A 21,760-nucleotide genomic window follows, 5' to 3' on the forward strand; every position below is an offset into this window, starting at 1 on the left:
AGAGAAATGCTACTCATGATTTTGATTTTGAGAAAGAGGCTAAAACCTTAACGGATCATTCATTAGACAGAGGGTATCCGAGACAGGTTATCATTGCAGCCAAAATGAAGGCGAGAAGGAAAAACAGGGGCAGACTATTGGAAGAGAGTCTTCATAATAACAGAAAAAGTAATCGCCTTATATGGTCTTTAGATTTCACTTTGACTCCTTTGAGATCAAAAATATTATCCGTCAGGAATGGCGAATTGTTAAAGATATTCCAGGGTGTTCATTACCACCTATTTTCACCTTCAGAAGAACTAAAAATATTAGAGACCATTTGGTGAAAGCTGATATGTGTGGTACTCCAGTATTGCATACGTCCCCATTAGGATTTTATCGTTGTGGCCATTGTGCTGCTTGTTTTCTGGCTGTGGAAATTGATGAGATATATGTTACCAGGGAAGAATGAATGATTAAATTACCATTTTTTGCTAATTGCAGCAGTAAAAATATTATTCATGGTCTCTGAGTATCCACCTTGCATGGTGTTTTTTCTATCCCAAATCCTTCCATTTGGCGTGCATCCCGGGGTTTTTTGCTATTTGGTGGATCATGAGAACCTCCTTGTTCTGTTCTTGCTGACGAAGCTGTTTTTGAAGACAAATCTTAACTCAACCTGGCCAATATTCTTGCTTTATAGCTGCTTCCTTCACAAACACAAAATAATATTAAAAAGATTTAACTAGGAGTTTATTCAGAAACAGCTTCTCCATTTCCCTCTTTTCCTTTCTGAGTCCACACCCTCCCCCCTGCCCCCACTCTCTAAAGGATCCCCACTGGGACAAACTTCTAAACAGCAAAACATAAAAGATACTGGATAGAATACAATTATCTGAGGGGGAAACCCCTCCCCCACTGGGGGGGGGAAATCCTCCCCCACTGTCGTACTGAGGGAGGAGAATACAGTACCTAACAGAAAATGTATTACAACTATAATTATATCTATATTTTCCTTTACAAATTTCCACCTTCTTAAAGGCCCTGCCATTTTCTCTCTACATGTGTTCTGTTTTTAGAAGGTTTGGTGTTATATAAGTTGTCAATATTAAAGTCTTCACCCGAAAGCACTTCAATAAAATGCTGTGTTTACCATCAGCCAGTCATGTGGATGGCCTTTGATATACAAGATTTGTTGCAGAGCTGGAACACCTGCATGATCTTGCTTCCCTGTGGCAATTACAGTACCATATGTTTAACCTATACCCTGAACTCAGGGCCTATGAAAAAACTGTGGCATAATCGTATCTGTTGTATTTATGGTACAAAATAGGGCTGCAAAATTATTAACAGGGCATGGATATTTTGATCATATCACACCAGTGCTTTATGTGTTTGTTTGTTTGTTTTAATTTATTGTTAAATTTATATACCGCCTTTCATTAAAAACAATCCCAAGGCAGTTTACAAAAGTTTAAAAAAACATATAATAAAAATGACAGTTAAAAGTATTAAGCTAAAAATATGAGAGCAAATCTGATTTAAAATATATAAAATACTGTTGCACTGGCTCCCAGTTCGTTTCTGGGCCCAATTCAAAGTTTTGGTTTTAACCTTTAAAGCTCTAAATGGCTTGGGACCAGGTTATCTGAGAGAGTGCCTTGCCCCATATGTCCCTTCCCGATCCTTAAGATCTTCTTCAGAGGTAATCCTCCAGGTGCCCCAGCCAAATGAGGTGAGGCGGGTGGTTACCAGGGAGGGGGCTTTTTGGTGGTTGCACCCTGTTTTTGGAACAGCCTCCCCAGTGAGGTTTGCCTGGCTTCATCGCTTTGTTTTTTTGGTTGCCAGGAAAAGACCTTTTGTTCACCCATGTCTTTTTTAATTCTGGTTTTCAGATTTGATCTGATTGTTAACTAATCTTAAAATGAGTGTTTAAGCCACTATGTATTGTATTTTGTAATTTCTTCTTTTTTGTCTGTTATGATTTAATGTGTTATGTGTTTTTATTGTATGTTTTAATCCTCTATTATGAGCCACCCAGAGAACAATTTGTTACGGGGCGGCTAACAAATAGAGTTTATTATTATTATTTATTATTATTATCTAGTTCATTTTTGTGTTTTGTTGCTTGGATGTTTGTCCCTGTGGGGATCCTGTAGAGAGTGTGGGGGGTGGAGTCAGAAAGGAAAAGGGAAGGGAAGGGAACATGAAGTTGTTGCTGAATAAACCTTTAGTTAAATCTATCTAGTTTTCTATGTGTGTATGAGCCACCTAATGGTGCAGCAGGAAAGCAACCTGCCTAGAGAGCAGGAGGCTGTTGGTTTGAATCCCTGCTGGTGTGTTTCCCAGAATATGGGAAACTCCTATATCAGGCAGCAGCGATACAGGAAGATGCTGAAAGGCATCATCTCATATTACATGGGAGAAGGTAATGGTAAACCACTCCTATATTCTACCAAGAAAACCACAGGACTCTGTGGTCGCCAGGAGTTAATACCGACTTGACGACATTGACAATTAATATTTAATATGTTCAGTAAAACTACATTTCCTGGCAAATGCCTCGACAACACAACCTTTCCTTTCCTATGAGGGAAGCAGCTGTAAAGCAAAAAACCAAGACCTGAACTTCAAATTGGCACTGAAGAATGCAGGTTATAGGGAACCAGTATATTAAAAACATGGAATGGACAGGCTACAGTTCCCAAAATATGTTTGAGCAAATATTTCTCTTTGCTAAAACGTGATATTGTCACTGTTGTTTATGCTGTTTGTTTGTTTTTCTCACCTATCCCTGATTTTTTTTTTACTCACCCTGTTTGGTTTCTCCCGTCTTGAACTCAAACTGATTCTAGCAAAAAATTCTGCTAAGTACTAGTTAAAACAGAAATCACAGTGGGTTCTTTATCTCCAGCTGTGAACCCAATTTCACAATTTACATAAAAGTGCAGCAATTCAATGCTAATTCAGCCAGCGGCTCAGAGGCTCAATCAAGCTTGCATTTCTTAAATTATACTTGTACTTCTCAAGCTACATGGCCATGCTTGAAGCTCTCTCATTCTTCATAGTGTTCCTACCTTGCACTATGCCAGATGTTGGAGAAGGAGAGATATGTTTGAAATTAACACAGAGGGCATGTTTATTCCAAACTGCATATTATATAAAAGCTATGGCTGTCTTCCTCATCCTAAGACTTTTTTTTAATGATAAAGAGTGAAGAGGTGGAAGGCCATCAATGCAAGCTGAGTGTACATGGGCTCAGTCAATATATTTCTTTGTGCATATGCAGGAAGTCGTGTTTACCTGTATCTGAAGAAGGGTACATTGATGGCAGCCTTACCTGATGCAGGTGCTAGATTGTTGGTTGGTGTGCATTTTGAGGAAAAGTTGTGATTTGCAGAAGACCAGGATGCATGAGTATTAGTAAGTGGAACTTTTAAAAGTATTAATAGTATATTGGACATTTTTCTCATCAATTTCCAATTATCATTGTATCCCACCCTCTTACTCACTCCCACTCCATATTCATCCAATGAATGAATGAAGAGAAGGGAAGAAGAGGAAAGCAGAAAAAAGAATGAGGAAAAAAGATGAAAAGAAATTTCTGTAACATGCGGGTGTCTATGTGGATTATCAATAAGGAGATTAGAAAACATAAACACTGAAGCCCAGCCCAGTTTTGGTTGTGCATGTGTACTTCTGGAAGCCATATGGCTCCCGGCGATGGCAAATCCGTTTAGGGACCCCGCCCCTAGTCTGGGTTTGGGGCGCAAGGGTGCCCAGAAAGTGGGCTAAATGATAGTGTGCCAGTGCCGCATGGCTTCGCACAGCACTTGCACACAACTTCCCAGCCTGCTTGGAGAGGCTCCCTATAATGCACTGAATATTCACCTCCCGGCCCCCAAACCTCCTGGCTATTAGCAACAGCAATAGCAATAGCACTTACATTTATATACCGCTCTATAGCTGGAAGCTCTCTAAGCGGTTTACAATGATTTAGCATATTGCCCCCAACATTCTGGGTACTCATTTTACCAACCTCGGAAGGCTGGAAGGCTGAGTCAACCTTGAGCCCCTGGTCAGGATTGAACTTGTAACCTTCTGGTTACAGGGCGGCAGTTTTACCACTGCGCCACCAGGGGCAGCCAGCAAGCAACTGAGCGTCTGCAGGGGAGGAAAGCATTTCATGGCTTCCTTCCCTCGCCCCTTTAGAGCCCTTTCTCTGATTATGAAAATCCAGCCGCTCACCTGCCTGACTGGGCGGCATGGCTCGTTTGCCCCAGCCCCCTTCCCAAAGGAGCATGTGACACCAGGTTAGAAACTGCTATTGGCTCCCCGCGTGCTCCCAGGGCAGGGCTTGGGTGGCAAGCGATGGAGCGCGCAGGCGCCCGCTGAGTCCGGCTCTCAAAGGCGCAGAGAGTGGACATGCAGGTGGCGAGCTCTGAGGCAGGGGCGGAGCTATCATTGGGCAAATGGGTTCAAAGAACCCGAGCCGTGCCCAATCAGGAGCCGCCATTTGCTGCTCTGACCCCCCCCCCCCGCGTCTGACGTCAGACACAGGGGCGGTAGTTTAGCTCCTGAGCGGGGTCCACGCAGCCCCTTCAGGAGCTAAACAAAGGCTGGCGCTGCGAATGCAGCGCCAGCCTAACTAGCTCCTGAAGGGGCTGTGCAGCCCCTTCAGGAGCTAAGACTGATGCTGCGTTCGCAACGCAGCCCAGAAGCGGCTCCTGGGCTGTGCTGCGAACGTAGCACCAGCCTTTGTCTAACTGCTGAAGGGGCCGCGCGGGCTCTTCAGCAGTTAAGCTGCTGCAGCAATCTGATCCCGAACGGAGCCAGACCACGCCCCCCGCGTTTGACGTCAGATGCGGGGGCGTGGCTATCCCCTGCGTCTGATGTCAGATACAGGGGGCGGGACTATCGGGGCGCCCGCCGCTGCCGCACACGGGCCGCCGGCGGGCTAGCTATGCCCCTGCTCCGAGGTCTCTTACCACGCTCAGAGCCATGATTGAGATTGACATACAGCAATTTCTGCGCACCAATGTGACCCCAATAATTAGTAGCGTGCTTCTCAGTGACACAGTGAAAGCCTACCTAAGAGGCGGAATTATTTTGTTTGCCTCATATAAAAGAAAGCACAAGTAAAGGATGCTAAAGAAGGAGAGGCTATACTTAAAGAGGTATGGCAAGCTTGTAAATCTAACCCTTCTCCCCATAACTACTCAATTCTCTTAAGGCACAATACAAAGCGAATACATGCAAAGCAGGTAGATTTCCTTCTGGCCTGTTCCAAGAAAAAGTAAGTTGAACCTTTTACTATGTATATATAACTGCTTGGCAGATAACCCATAATGAGGCTATTAACAGGTGCATGCAAAAGTGGGCTAAGGAAGCTCAGCCCAGTTTTGCATGCACATTTGAACTGCTGGGGCAAACCCGCATAAGTAGCCTCCCCTCAAAATGGGATTAGGAGAGCAAGCACTCTCCTAACCCTGTTTTTTTTTAATCGTCTGGCTGCCGCAGCTGCCAAACTGCAGGGAGCCTGGGGAGAGGGAGTCCCCATGATGCACCCCACACTCGTTATTTCCGGGGGCTGGGATGACACGTCCTGGTCATCGACCCTCCCTCTGCCTGGGCACGTGGGGAATTGTCTGAGCATGAGGGGAGCATGCCCAGCACGGGGTGGGGGGTGGGTTCGTCTGCAGGGAAGGTAAGTATAACCCGGATTCCTCACAGCCCTGGAGCTCTGAAGCTCTTTTCCCTGGTTGTGAGAAAGGGCTCTCAGTGTAGATGTGTGCTAAAATGGTTTGTTACTGCTTTGGGTGTGCTTTCGTTGATAGGGACACTTACATATCCTGATTATCCGTATTCTGTAAAATCCATTTTCTTCCAACAGCAATAGCTCTAGCTCTTTCCTTTAAGAAGTCACAGAAGTTTTTTTGGAGTTGAATCCAACTAAATCAAAATGATTTAAGCCTCAATTGAAACGTCTTAAGGAAAACAGTGTTTCTGCTTCAGACTTTCAGTGAAGCTTATTTCTAAACCAATTTAAACAAATGGTGTGCTGCCAAGATGACACTTTAAAGCAAATAGATATTAAAGTGTCTGTGCTCAGCAGAATCAGGATTCACTAGCAAGTGCCTCTTGGGATCCTTACATCATTATTGTGGTGATGAAGAAAGGGCCACCCGTTCCAATTTTAAACTTTAAAAAGCCACCTTTTACTTTGCCTCTCTCCATGAATACATTGCCAAACATCTTTTTCATTGTATATGATGAATAAACAATCAGCTGCTAATCTTGTGTTCAAATGTGGTTCATTAACCAGGCTATCTTTTCTTTTCTTCTCCCAGCAATAGTTCTTAATGTGCCTTGAAGTAGCAGAGAGTAGTTGGGATCCTTTACATTCCTGTTTAATGTACATTCGCATTACTGAATGAATAGCTGTTATGGTTGGAGCAGGCAGGAACAGAAGTGAGGCATTTGAAGTTGCCTTTTTACTAAATCAAACCCACTGAAAGCCCAATAGTGTCTACTCTGACTGGTAGCAACTCTCTAATCAGAGGTCTCCCTAAACACTGCTGAGATGTCAGATCTTGAGCCCTTTCTCGTGATCTGTGAGAAGGGCTTGAAGGGGAAAGGGGGGAAGCTTCAAAAAGCTTACCTCCCCTGCAGACGATGCTTTCCTCATTGATGGGAAGGTGGATCACCTGCCCAGATGATTGCCAGCTTCTGCCAGCAGCAAGGAGGTTGGGGGGCCAGGAGGCCCCGAGAATTCCCATAATCCATGGTGTGAGTGCACAGTGCATTATGGGGAGTTTACTGATGCCAGCCAGGAGGCTGCTGGTGTGTGGGTGTCACATGAAGCCGTGCGGCACCAACACATGATCAGTTAACCCAGGCTAACAGCCGGAGCTCTTTTGAAGGTTTGCTGCTGTGCTGCTGCCAAGAGCCACGTGGCTCCCAGTGGTTCTCACATGCAGGCAAAACTAGGCCGGGCTTTTCTAGCCCAGTTTTGCCTGTGCCTGAGAACAGCCTCATTGACTGGAGACATCAGGGATTGAGCTCGGAAACTTCTGCATGTAAAGGATGTGCTTTACATTAGAACTATCCACCTCAGATGCAACACTTTTTAAAAAAACCTTGCACAAGTGCTCAGGAACGAAGTCAATAATGTTTTTTTAACTGCTGCTGACTTAGCACACAATTTATACACATGGAAGTTCTTTGGTGTCGCACAACAGGGCAATTTCCAATGGAATTCTCCGCACAACGGCTCAGATGCTGTTTTAAGTTGTTGTGTTACTTACCCTGTTGCACAGCACAACCCCGCTGGGACTACCTCAATGTGAAGGTTTCATGTTGCACAGCAGCACCAGCAAGAACCTAATGCCAATATTCCACTGCATAGAATGCCAGCCAGTATTTCCCATAGACTTTGGTCTATGCTGAGCCAGGATAAAACAGCCAGCCAACCCCAGATTACAGGATCAATACTTTTCCTATTCTGTCAATCCAGCTGAGAAATCATTCCTAGAGCTTTTCATAACATTACACTCATATAATTCAAAGTAACATGAATGGGGATTATTGCAGCACTGAAAAAGCAGACCATTACATCCCATTAATCCTGCCACATTGAAAACTTTGTCCATTATGCAAACCTGGAGACAAGAAATACTCAAACTGCATTTGAATTTCTTTAAAATATATATATATTCTGAAATGTATTTACAGGCAACCATTATCTACAATTTATTCACAACAGCATTAAAAACTTTAAATGGTTTCAGTGACATGGGAAACTGAGGGATGTGGAAGAATGACAAAGGTTCTTAGGACCTCGTTTTAGAATTCTTCCTCTTTAAGATAGAGTTGGGATGGAGAAGCTCTCCTCTTATGCTCTTCGCTGTAACTGAAATTACAGTAAACATTATGGATCATATACATATAGGCATTGTTACCAGCTGAGCTTATTCTGCCGCTCCCAGAAGCCTCCCTGGCTGCAACTGCATCTCCAGGCCTGGAGATTGCACTTTTGTTATGCTCAGGAGCTGCACTGCAATATGAGCTTCCAGTCTATGTTATACATGGATACAAGTCACTTAGTTGGCAGTGGACTGGTTGCCTCAAGATTTGGCTGCAAGCCCCATAAATTGGAAAGGGGATTAGATCCATACTCCCTCTCTCTGTGAGGGGGCCCTGGCTAAGCAGATTCCAGAACTAGCTACTCCAAGTGTCTGGCATTCAAGATCATTTCAGACTTGGAATGAAATCTAAAGTCCCCTCTTCCTCTCACAAGAAAGATAACACCTGTTGTTTATGAAGCACTCAGGCCAGGAAGCGAAGGCAGATCAGACAGCAGACTCCATTACAATAGGGATGAGTCAGTGATGTAACTTCGAAGAGGTGCCCATCAAAACTCTTGATAGAACTATTGGGAAGCCATTCCCAGCACAGGATGCTCTGGACGCACCTAATTGTCCTCACAATCAGCCTTTACTACAATAGGCAATTCACACACCTTCCTACTCAGGAGGGAAGATCAGACACAATGCATTCCAAAAGGGTTGTCTGGGCTCCCTTGTGTAACACCTGGGACTCCCACTGTGGAACAGCTCAGTGCCTCTCACTCGAGACCCCATCAGACTGCAACAAGAAACTCCAGCAGACCACATTGATGTTCTCCTCTTCAGGACAGCTGATACCTCTTGACCGGTTCTTTAGGGCTGAACCTATCCCTTTCTCTTATTTCTGAAATCTTTCCCCTCTATCTTTGTTGGAAGTTAAGGACTTTGCGCTGTCTCTTGTCTCAAAGACAGTGGAGGACAGACTAGTGAGTCAGAGGGCTAGAGGGTCAAGACACTGGTCATCCCTTCTCTACTGTTCTGACACTATCCCTTTGGAATGTAGATTGCTAATCTCAGGGACACTTCCTCTCTCTTCTCTTCCTGTTCCTTCTACCCTGGTGAGCCCCTGGTGGCGCAGTGGTAAAACTGCCGCCCTGTAACCAGAAGGTTACAAGTTCGATCCTGACCAGGGGCTCAAGGTTGACTCAGCCTTCCATCCTTCCAAGGCCGGTAAAATGAGTACCCAGAATGTTGGGGGCAATATGCTAAATCATTGTAAACCGCTTAGAGCGCTCCGGCTATAGAGCGGTATATAAATGTAAGTGCTATTGCTATTGCTAAGTGCTACCTTGCAACATGCAAGCAAGCTCCTCTCCCTGCACCATGTGTGCAGAGAAGATGCAGAATCCATATGCATCCAGCTAGCTAGCTAGATCAGAGATCCTAACTCCTCACTTTCCCGTCTAGAATGGAGTTCTCTAATAAATGCCTTATATATTGATTTGAAACGATGAACTGGCTCCAAGTTACTTTACTCTAACTGCCTAACTAAATCCGCTGTGTTGTGCCTCTGTGCACTGTGCTATAATTGAAAAATGGTTTCTCTACCAGAGAGAATTCTCAACAATCTTAACATAAGAACAGCCCTGCTGGATCAGGCCTAAGGCCCATCTAGTCCAGCATCCTGTTTCACACACTGGCCCACCAGATGCCGCTGGAAGCCTACAGCAGGAGTTGAGGGCATGCCCTCTCTCCTGCTGTTACTCCCCTGCAACTGGTACTCTCTCTAGCGGGCCTGGGAATTTACACATAATTTGGAACTTTAAGCTCTCAGCTTTTTAAAACTTGTTTTTAAATTGTTCTGATTATTTAATTGTTGTTTTATGATGTTTTAAATTGTTAATCATTGTTTTATGCTTTATAATTTTTGTTTTAATTATTAACTGATTTTAATGGTGTTTTAATGTAAACCGCCCTGAGCCTTTTGGAAGGGCGGTATAAATGTTTTAATAATAAATAATAAATAAATAAATATTTGTGCCTTGCAATAGTCTATTTTAAAACATATTTGCATTGCTTTTATGTTATGACCACCTAGTAAATTATATTTCTTTCAATAAATTCCATTTTGTTAATTAAATCCTTTCTCTCAAGCCAATTTTCTTGAGTTCATACGCTTGCACAAATTAGAGCTGATTGGAACTGTCTCCCCTTTTGAGCTGAATTCCCCACATTAGCCCGAATTGGGGTGCCGACAAACACCCTCGAGGCAGTTTCATCAACAACATGCATAGTTTTGAAAGAACCATATATAACCTTTTCACTTCCTTAAAAAGATGCATGGTGATGCATCTTTAAATTGTACATATGTACATTCGACATATATTGCCATGTATGCCAAATAAGAATTGATGCTATAATAATTTCTTGTTCCTTTCTGTTTTGAATTATTGTTTTATACCTGGGAAAGATTTGGAAGTTCACCTATGTTGTAGAGATGGTTTGGCTTTGAGCATCTGGCAGTGAGTTAATAATGATTGTTTCCATAAGAATTATGTAAGAATTAGCCATAGCAGCTAAAACAATATATTTCTTTACAGGTAGGGGGGAAATGTCACCTTCTGCTAAGAAAGATTTGTTGGAGCATAATGCTTTCCTGATTTTCTCATGCATGCTATGCCCATGGAGTTAATTTAGATTAATGGTGCTATACTGGCTTAGTTCCACTTCACAGAATAATGAAACTAGGGCTTTCTCCCTACATTTTTCCTCTGTGTCCTGCTCTTTCCCCAGATTTTCAATGAAAGATACCTTTCTGAGGAAAAAGAAATCAAAACAGGCATTACCAGAGGCGGCTCAAAGCCTCTGTGTACCTGAGGAAGGGTATGAAATGCTGGGGACAGGAAGGAAATCAGGGGACAGGAAGGAGAGGAGAGCTGGTCTTGTGGTAGCAAGCATGACTTTTCCCCTTAGCTAAGCAGGGTCCACACTGGTTGCATATGAATGGAAGACTTGATGTATGAGCACTGTAAGATATTCCCCTCAGGGGATGGAGCTGCTCTGGGAAGACCAGAAGGTTCCAAGTTCCCTCGCTGGCTTCTCCATGATAGGGCTGAGAGAGATTCCTGCCTGCAACCTTGGAGAAGCTGCTGCCAGTCTGTGAAGACAACACTGAGCTAGATAGACCAATGGTCTGACTAAGTACATGGCAGCTTCCTATGTTCCTAAGGCATCTTGCCACTGTACTGGTGCCTCAGGAATCTGCTGCCTGAGGTAACTGCCTCACCTCACCTCACAAGAACATGAAACTCATGGAAGGGCTGCTTCCGGACATTACCTTGGGGGTGGGGGGTGGGAGAAAATGGACAAAGAAGTTAGCAACATGTGATTTTCAAAGCAAGCTTATTTTGTTTTTCCCTGAAAAAGCAAACACATTATGTGAGAAAACGATATATTTTCCCATTTCTAATGTACTAAGTTTTTGTTTTACATAGCATGTTGAGGTTGTAAAGTCTAACTTCCCCGAATGCTTGATTGTTCTAGGTGTCATGGGTGTTAAGCTTCATTTGCCTTAATCATAAAATCAGTCAGTTAAAGATTTAGTTCTGGCTCACAGAGTAGCCTCTCGGTGATACACCTTGAGAACCAAAGCCAGGATGCACCTGTTGTAGCTATTCATTTGGACAGCTGCTACAGGCATCCATAGCTGAAGAGCTCCCCTCCAGCCTACTCCATACCCCACATTCCTGGCAAGAAGAGAACCACTGTTATTGCTGCTCACTCAGCTTTCCAACAGTCATTGACTTTTATTTCAGGAGAAGGAGAAGGAGAAGGAGACTTCTGCAAGATTATTTTGCTGCTGGCCAGAGCTTCAGAAACAGCATCACCAACACAATAGAGTCCCATCAGCCCCTCCCAACCTCTAGCAGCTATTCAAAACATACCTGTAGGAGGAGGCTGCTGGTGGAAAGCACTGCCTGTTTGGTGGTGAATCCTGTGACCAGTTGTGTACAGAGTAGCATTAAAAAACCCCCAAACCCCACAGATGTTACATCTTATTTTGTTGGTCTCTTTCAAAGCCCCCTCCCCTAACCATTTATTGTGAGCCTTGGGGATAGAAATACCTGTATTTGGAAAAACCACTGTAAGCAGCTCTGAGACCATACGATAGAGCAGAATATAACTAATAAAATTAATAACATATAAATAATGATATACAGGGGGAACATAATTTTGTTCCACTGTGCCCTGATACAAAGACCACAGCTTTCCCTGTGGAATCACACTTGCTCTTTGACTCACTTCCCAGCATCGCTGGATTATGCTTGATAAACTACAGCAAAAAGGATTGGGGGGGGGGGAGTCATGGAAACAAACTGCAAACTAAGTTTAAGAATTTATTTACAGCAAATTGCTGACAGAAACTAGTTGAAGAACTGGCTGCAGCACTATTTGCTGGATGTTTTGCTTTCCATGCAGCAAAATATTTAAGTCCAACTTTATCTGGCAAGCTTTCAAATAATTTACTCTCTTTGTTCTATTCTTTGTTTTAACTTAAATAGACCAGCAAGTGACAGCCTATTATTTTGAGCAAAATGGACCCTCATCCTGTGTCATAATGATAGCTCACATTCCACTGCCATCATTCATCATAATTAAAAATCATACTCTTTTTTTCCCCTGACACAGAGAGATTTACGACTCCTACAACATTTCTCAGGAATGATATGAGGATTATAGCATTATTCAGTTTATAGGCTTTCTGACCTAGAGTAGTTGGAATATAAGCAGTGCAAGGTTTGAGTACAATAGTTTAATGGCCTTGTCACATTTACAGACTCCAGAAAAGGAAAATTTCATTGCTATAAAAGTCAGTGGGCAGGCACTTCATTAGAAACTTTGACATTGGATAAGCAGTATCATAACAGTACAGATCTGCATGCTGATGCATTGCCCCATATCATGAGCCACCAGGTGGCACTACATTTTATTTTATTTTTGTTGTAGCAAAAGGTCAAAGTTCCAACTCTTGATATTCAGACTTCCAGGTATAGCTTTAGTATTTGAGCATTTGGTAAGAATTCTCCTTCTTTTTCCCTGTCTTCATTTCATCTCATGTAAGAATATTGATTTATCTAGCAATTGATTTATCTAGCAAATATTAAATCTAGCGAAATAATATTTATTTATTTATTTATTTATTAGAGACATTTAATATACCGCCCACTCCAAAGACTCTGGGCGGTGTACAACAACAGGCAAATAGGCAACATTAAAAATCACATTACATTAATAATTAAAAATTATTAAAGAACTAAAGTAACTAACAAAAAAAAAGAAAAATGAAGTACAGGGCAAAGGCCTGGTGAAAAAGAAAAGTCAATAGCCATTTAAAGATTGATAAGGAAGGTGCTAGCCAGATCTATAGGGGGAGAGAGTTCCAAAGGAGCAGGGCAGCGACCAAAAACGCCCTTTCACGGGTCCTAGAGCCCCAAACATCTCGGAAATCAGGGATCGACAGAAGGGCCATCGGAGCTGATCTAACCGGACGGGATGTAACTGGATGGGACAGGCGGGTCTGTAGGTAGACAGGCACCAGGCCTCGCAAGGCTTTGAAGGTCAGAACCAGGACCTTAAATTGAGCTCAGAAGTGAATAGGCAACCAGTGCAATGACTGTAAGAGAGGTGTTACCCTTTCATATTTTCTGGCACCCATGAGTAGGCGAGCCACTGCATTCTGGACCCGCTGCAGCTTCCCGAACGTCCTTAAAGGTAACCCTAGATAGAGAGCGTTACAATAGTCTAAATGGGAGATAACAAGGGCATGGGTCACTGTCACTAATGCCTGCCAATCAAGGTAAGGGCGTAATTGGCGAACCAGATGAAGCTGGGCAAAAGCACTTCTGGCCGCAGCTTCCACCTGCTGCTGAAGCAGGAGGTGCGAGTCCGAAAGGACCCCCAAATAATGAACAAGCTCTTTTGAGGGCAGCGCCACCCCATCTAAAACAAGGTTCACATCCAGCTGTTGGCCGTTACGAGGGCTGAATAAAAGTAATTCAGTCTTAGTGGGATTCAGTCTGAGCTTGTTTCTAATAAGCATGTTTCTAATTCTTATATTGGGAATATTCCACGTTTAGGATTTTTAAAAAAGATTGACATTATAGCCTCAATAAAACATGTTCATTTTAATAACCTCCTTTGGGCTAAAAACCAGTCACCAACAATTCTGAGCATGTAAACACAAACACATAACACCAGAAGCTAAAACTCATCCCCTAAGTCAAAACATGTCTCAGAACTCAGCACCCCAAATATCACATTTGAAACCCACTTTTTATTTCTAAAGGCTAAATTCTGGGGCCTGGTTCAGCTAAAATGATGGGGTTTTTTTGGTCCCATTGGATACAAAGGGAGAGAATTAACTATGCACTCAATCCTGCTATTGATATTTAATCAATGATATTGAAATGTGTTTCACTGTGGTTGATGTGGATTCCTGAAGTTCATTTTATGAAAGTCATGTGCATATACTAATGAACAATTCTCATAGCCTGATTGGCATTAAAGATTAACATTAAAGATTAACCTCCTTTACCAGTAGTTACTATATTGTGCATATGTAACTGCTACAGTATAGACCAACAGTATGTACCTATGTCATCCTATCCTTGTTGCTTTTTATTCAAGCAGCTGCTTAAAAGAAGTTGTGTTGCTGTGGTGATTGGTGAATTGCATCTTTAAAGCCTCTTCCTACCTCTGATTCTCAATCTGGTATCCTCCAGATGTTGCTGAACTACAAACTCCCAGTATCCCCAACCATAATAAATAGTAGCTGGGGATGCTGGGAGTTGTAGTTCAGCAACACCTGGAAGATACCAGGTTAGGAACCACTACCCTGCCTAATACAACCCATACATATCTTTCTACTCTGTCCTGTGCTTATTTGTTTTTCTCAAACTAAATATTGCCATTCATTGGGAGGGAGGGGGCATTGACCATAATTATGGACTGTACCCATTTGCATTGTTTTTGTCCAGTTTTAATATTTTCAAAAGAAGAGATGAGTCTAACCACAAACTATATATAGCATTCAAGAAATAGAGAGCCCATTGCTTTGTATAGAAACAACAATAAACAAAACTCATATTCAGTATCGTCTTTGGTTTCTGTTTCTGCTCCTGCCATGGAGAATTACCCGTATGGTGGCATCTTTGCTGTTGTGTGATCATCTCTTGCTGGGTGTAAAAAAGTGCATTTGAAGTGGGGAATATAGTGGATGTTCTTCAGTTATTATTTGGGGAACCTGAACTTGTGCCTAAATATTAGGAGCAGAATAAGGATCAGGAAAATTCCAAAGGGAAGCCTATAGAGCATAACTGGACCAATTGGCTTTCAGCTTTCCCCATCTACATGAGGTTTGTTATCCAGGTGCAGCCTGCTAAGGGACCAGCTTTGGTGAAATATCTTGATATCATACATAGAAGCTGCATGGATTTTGTGGGCAATGCTTGGCAGTGCTATGATCAGACATTCTCCATGCATGTTGCACTGGATCCCACAATTCCTTGGGACAGGCAACACCAGGAGCTTTGTTTTCAAATTATGACCCCTTCTAGACCTATGCAAGGCATTCAGTCTGACAGTGGTCATATCATATCAAGGACCCCTGCAAGAGGGATGCTCACAAGCTGTTTGTGCACTCCCTTGTGGGGCATGGGGGGGTGCCTTTAACAAACAGGTAAGGAGCTTCTTACCTGCTCACCCCGCCCCACTGCTTTCCGCCCACCAGCGCTTGTTTTAGAAACAGCTGCGTGGGGGCTGCAGTGTTCTTTCCTGCAGCCCCAATCACCATCAGCATGCAAATGAGGCTGTTTCTAAAACAAGCATGAGTGGGGGCAAAGTGGTGGGGAGGGGGCGAGTAGTAAGGAGCTCCTTACCTGTTTGTAAAGGCACCCCCACACACACTGCCCATCAAGCCGTCTCAAACGCCATTGTTCGAACAGGTTTGGCGCTCCAGAAATGGAGCGCCAAACTTGTTTGTGCACATCCCTACCCTGCACTGCCTGTTACTGCTTCAGTCACTGTGCAGGGAGTTCAAGCTCAGCTCCTGTGCTGGGAGCTCAACAGCAGTGGCAGATGCACCAAGGTGCCTTGCAGGTTCCGCCACGATTGCAGGTTCGGGGGGGGGGGGACACACAGAATCTTTTGGATTATACAGCTGTAATTGCCCGTTTACCCAGGGTTTCAAAGGCAGATTTAGGGACCCCACACAAGAGGGTAAGGAAGTCAGATGAGGTTTTGTATCTTCAGGTGGTGGAGAAAGGGACCAGCCCAATTAATCTGTGTGCCTTACCATGATTGTAGCCCGGACAGAGTACTTATTGTTTGGCTTTTCATATGGGTTCAAGATTCCATGCGAACTCCCAAGGGTACGCACGAAAGCTCTGAATTTGAAGTCAGTGCAAGGGATTGATTGATTGATTGATTAAGTGCCATCAAGTCGGTGTCAACTTTTAGCAACCACATAAATAGATTCCCTCCAGGATGATCTGACTTTAATTTGGCCTTTAAGGTCTCTCAGTGGTGCATTCATTGCTGTTGTAATCAAGTCCATCCACCTTGCTGCTGGTCATCCCCTTCTTCTCTTTCCTTCAACTTTTCCCAGCATTATGGCCTTTTCAAGGGAGCTGGATCTTCGCATAATGTGTCTGAAGTATGATAGTTTGAGCCTGGTCATTTGTGCCTCGAGTGAAAATTCTGGATTGATTTGTTCTATGATCCATTGGTTTGTTTTGCTGGCTGTCCATGGTATCCTCAAAAGTCTTCTCCAGCAGCAAAGTTCAAAAGCATCAATACTTTTTCTGTCTTGCTTCTTCAAAGTCCAGCTTTCGCATCCATAGAGTGTCACAGAAAAAACTATTGTGCAAATGATTCTAATCTTTTTAGGTATTGACACATCACGGCATCTAAATATCCTTTCCAAGGCCTTTCCATCTAAATATCCTTTCCAAAGCAAGGAATGGAGGGGGCAATTTTGAGGAAGATTCAGAAAGAAGTTGACTTGGGAAGGGTCCTTGGCCCCTTACCTTCTCTCCCCTTAACCACCTTGCATATTTCTCCACTGGGTGTGGTACCCATGAACGCCCCCGGGGAATAATGCTTGATACACCAAATGACTTTCCCCAAGGGCACTTACATTAATGATGGTATTCTGGCCGAGCTGTGCTCAGTGCAGTATACTTCATTTGATGAGTGTGCTCATCAGATGGTGTGCTCCTGCGGGCAGGAGCATTATTGGCAAAGTTCAATATTGAATCTGTCTTCTGCCTTCTGCCCGTATACTCTTTGAACTTAGACCTGCTGGAATTTTTGTTTAGGGGGATCTTATTTCATTGACCGAGCTTTTTCTATGGGTTGCTCTGTTTAGCTACGTGTTGAAATGGTTGGTTCGGTGCCATATGGGAGTGCAGACCTGTGCTCATTTTCTTGATTATTTTCCTTTTTCTGAGTGCAAGGGCTCTGATCGATGTGCCCATCTTTTGAAAGGGTTTATCAATTTGTGTTCAGAATTAGGTATGCCACTGGCACAGGGCAATATGGAAGGGCCTAATTCCCAGATGACATTTTTAGGTATTGAATTAGATATGGAGGGGACTTGCTTCTGGCTTCCTCAGGACAAATTGGAAGCACTGCGCCGAAAGCTTAATGATTGCTTGTTGGCCAAGAGGATTACGTTGTGCCAACTCTAGATCCTGGTTGGTCACTTGAATTTTGCCTGTTAGGTGGTATCACCTGGTAGGGCCTTTCTCCGGCGTCTTTGTGATGCGATAGCAGGTTTGCAAGAGCCTCATTTCAGGGTTTGGGTTACTGAGCCTATGTGTGTGGACCTCGAGCTCTGGGCTTCTTTCCTTCTTTCATATAATGAGGTTTCCATTTGGCATACTGAACAATTACTGGAAGCTGAGCTTCAGGTGCATTTGGATGCGGCTGGTGGTCTGGGTTTTGGAATGTATTTCTGAGGTCATTGGTGCGCCGAGTGGTGGATGGCTAATTGGTCCAAACAAGGCCTGAAATGAAAGGGCAGAGCTGGCTCAGGGCTTCCCAGAGCCTGGGCAGTAGGTGGGTGGGGAGTTCCCTCAAGGCTCTTCTGGAGCCCGAGCCACACCCCATGCACGTGATGTCATGTGCACAGGATGTTGCTTGAGGGGCCACCAGCTGGGGCCAGACCCAGACCACCATTCGGCTAGCTCCATGCCTAGCAAGGGGGCTGCCTGGAGCCAGGGTGTATCACCCATGGCATTTTAGGTGGGGCCTGCACCACTGGTGGCATGCCCCCAGTTACCACACTGTATGGGGGTGGAGAGCCTATCCCCTTCAGCTTTAAGATCGTTTCAATGAAGCTGTGGCCCTTTATCACTATAATTTGTGTCTCATGTCTTCATTAGTCCGTGTGCAAAGTTCTATTTCTTTTTTATTTAGGACTTACATTCTGGTTGCTTTTTGGCATTTGCATGGCATTTCTCTAGTTTCTTCAGAAACTTTCTTCACGGAATCTATAAAGGTGCAACTACAATAGGTATTGTTCTCTTCAAAGCACCCATCAGCATTCACTTTCTAGCCAACCTTGTTCACTTTATGCCTTGCTGCATAAGGCTGTATTTACTTTTGTCCTCTGGTATTTTAGAGGAAAATGTTAGATAACAATGAATAATGTTTTAAAAGACAGCTCCGAGATTGCCCTGTTTCATATACTTCCTCTTACTTCAAAGCAGAGAGATACTCACTGTGCAGTGCTCAAAGGAGGTAAAGGAGCATGAAGCAACATCAAAACCATGTGCTGCTGATTTCAGTTCTGAAATGCATATTGCAAAAGTACATCTTATCATGAAGGATATTCTTTTCATTACAAGTATTCAGAGAAAAGGCAGAGTCATTCTAATTGTCGAGCGTAGCTGAGAAACAACTGGATGTATTTGCAAGCCTATGCTGAAATGATGAAATGTGTGGGTAGTCATTAGGCCCTTTTGTGACACTGAATCAGGTGGATTTGTCCTGATACATCACGTCCCCCCCCCCCCGGCACCCATTTTAAACTCATCTTTCTCCTACACAACTACCCATTTCATTAGTTCATTATTTGGGGACATCCTTGTGAGCGGGAGGAACCAATAAAACTTTCCCACTCAATCTTAGGTGCTGGTACTTTTTTTTTGGAAACAGTAACAAGCAATTGTTTACAAAAATGTGATGTGCCATTAGATTATGAATACAAATGACAACAGCTAAATTATTTGGAGCACATTTGCGAAGTCTGAGGGCAGGAGTACTAAAGCTGTTGAATAAGGCTTCAATCCTGTGCATATTTACTTGGGAGGAAGCTCCCCTGAACTACTCTCGTGGGACATACTTCAGAGTAAACATATGATGTGGCTGGCTGTATATCTCATAGTGACACTTAAAACTGGCTATATTCCAGGCAGTGACTGGACAAGACTGTCATTCTTACACAATTTTTTTATTAAACTGTATATTTGTCCAGCTGAAGTCCACTTGGATCTCTTTCATTTGCCTTTATTGCAAAGTCAAGAGTTTCAATAATCAGAAGTAAAGCAGAGCTCCACGGTTTCATACATACATATGTATGAAATATATCTGATGTACAAAATACTTTACAATGTTCATTGCATTCATCTCTGTCACAAACATGATGAAAGCAATAATGATTTCCACTATACACAGTAAATTATGACACTGACAATGTGATGCAAACCTGCCCCAGGAGGGTCTTGTATGATGTCCAGAGTTTGGCTGTTGAAGTGGCCTTGCTTTTTCAAATCCTGTACTGCACTTCTGTGCTCTTGTTACTACTACTACTACTACTACTACTACTACTACTACTACATACTGCTTTGTAGCAAAAATGTTCTCAGAGTGGTTTACATAAGGAAAAAAAGATGGCCCCTGTCCTCAAAGGGCTCACAGTCTAAAAAGAAACACACCAGCAACAGCCACTGAAGGGACACTGTGCTGGGATTAATGAGGACAGGTAACTAAATGGAAGGGAGAATCATGACTATGGAAGGTGCCTTTTTGCCCAGTAAGTCGGGGGTTCCGCTCTCATTACAAGCCTAGTTGTTCAGGGCATGACATTCCTGAATGTTGTAGAACTGGCCAGAAGAAGTAACTCGTGCGAGCAACCTTGTCTGAGGCGGGGGGGGGGGGGGCGATATTTGGTTGCTAGGCAACTGTTTGATTTGGTAGCATGGAATGCATAGCAGCTGTTTATCATTTAGATTATGAATCTCAAATATATGTGAGAAGGGGAGCAGGCTGGGGTAATGGTGGCTGATATTACAAAGGCTCTGAAGTTCCCCTGCTAACTTGGCACATTTTTAATGTGGTTGGTGATTCTCTTTATTTTATCGTAGAGAGCACCTTCTTCTGCATGATCCCCACCACACGTTAAGGTCATCTGAAGAGGTCTGTCTCCGGTTACCACCGGTTTGTCTGGTGGTGACTCAGAGGCGGGCCTTCTCTGTAGCTGCTCCTGGACTGTGGAATGCACTCCTGGCAGAAATCCGTAATCTGAGTTCATTATTGGCTTTCAGGAGAGCCCTTATGACCTAACTGTTTGGCCTGGCCTCCCAGGGTTTTTAAACTGTTTTTAAACCATAAAGGTTTGGCCTGGTTTCCCAGGGTTTTAAAAACTGTTTTAATAGTTTTAATAATGGTTTTGTGTTGTTTTTAGTTTTTGATTTTAATAGTTTATTGATTTTAGTTTTGTTTTAATGTAAACTACCCTGAGCCATTTTTGGAAGAGTGGTATAGAAATCAAATCAAATCAAATCAAAAAATCAATAAATAAATAATCACGGGGAGAGCAACTGACCATATCTATCCCCAGTACAGCATCCCTCCAGTGACTGTTGCTGGTGTCTTATCTTATGTTTCTTTTTAGATTGTGAGCCCTTTGGAGACAGGGAGCCTATTTATTTATTTATTATTTCTCTATGTAAACCGGTTAGGAAACTTTTGTAAATATTTGTATAATATTTTGTATTTAAAACTTTTTGCATATAAATCTTTTTATAGTTTGATACTTTTAATTTTTATACTTTTATACGGTATTATACTTTTATGCTTGTATTTATACTTAGGGATGTGCACGGAACCACAGAGGCGCGGTCTGGCACTGGGGGATGTCTAGCTTTAAGGGTGGGAGGGGGTAGTACTTACCCTCCCACCGCTTTCCCCCCTCCGGGGCTCCGTTTTTTAGCAGTTTTTGGTGTGGCAGCGTTCCTCCCTGCCGCCCCTGACCCCATCGTTGGCTGGAAAAAGAGGAAGTTGCCTCCACGCATGCACCCATTGTGGCGTGCGTGCGCCTGTTGCCGCCGCCGCATGCACTGCACACGTCACACGCGATGTGTGACGTGTGCGGTGTGTGCACACAGTGGCAATGGGCGCATGCGCGCCGCGCTGGACGCATGCGTGGAGGGAACTTCCTCTTTTTCTGGTCAACGATGGGGGCAGGGATGGCAGGGAGGAACGCTGCCGCACCAAAAACTTAGCGAAGAAATTGAGTGCCGGAGGGGGGAAAGCAGTGGGGGGGGAAGTACTACCCCCCACCCTTAAAGCTAGACACCTTCCCCACCTCGACCGCCGGCCCGGCCCAATTCCAAACCAATTTGGAGGCCTCTAACATGGCCCCAGACCGGTTCCATGCACATCCCTATTTATACTTTTGTATGAATCTTTGTTGTTGTTGCTGGTGCTGTTGTTTCCATAAGCATGCAGCACTGAAGTACTTCCCCCCACCCTTTAGAATTCCTATAGGGAACAGGCATTTATGGAGATATCCCATAGGTGGAACATCAAAGGCGGACTAAATAAAGGCTATTAACCTTATTTGAACGTCCCAGTCATATTCTTCTCAT

At 43.6% G+C, this 21,760-nt stretch overlaps 1 long non-coding RNA gene across 1 annotated transcript in view; it reads left to right on the forward strand.

Annotated features, from left to right (window-relative positions):
* The first annotated feature begins 826 nt into the window (after positions 1 to 826).
* LOC128323110 (uncharacterized) overlaps positions 827 to 21,760 on the forward strand; it is a 54,576-nt gene continuing 33,642 nt past the window's right edge. The window contains exons 1-3 of the long non-coding RNA XR_008306173.1: positions 827 to 963; positions 3,269 to 3,402; positions 5,213 to 5,275. This is a non-coding gene — a long non-coding RNA (uncharacterized LOC128323110). The remainder of the gene's footprint in view (positions 964 to 3,268; positions 3,403 to 5,212; positions 5,276 to 21,760) is intronic.

Source organism: Hemicordylus capensis, chromosome 4 (genome assembly GCF_027244095.1).
Source record: "Hemicordylus capensis ecotype Gifberg chromosome 4, rHemCap1.1.pri, whole genome shotgun sequence".
In the NCBI taxonomy this organism is placed as follows: domain Eukaryota; kingdom Metazoa; phylum Chordata; class Lepidosauria; order Squamata; family Cordylidae; genus Hemicordylus; species Hemicordylus capensis.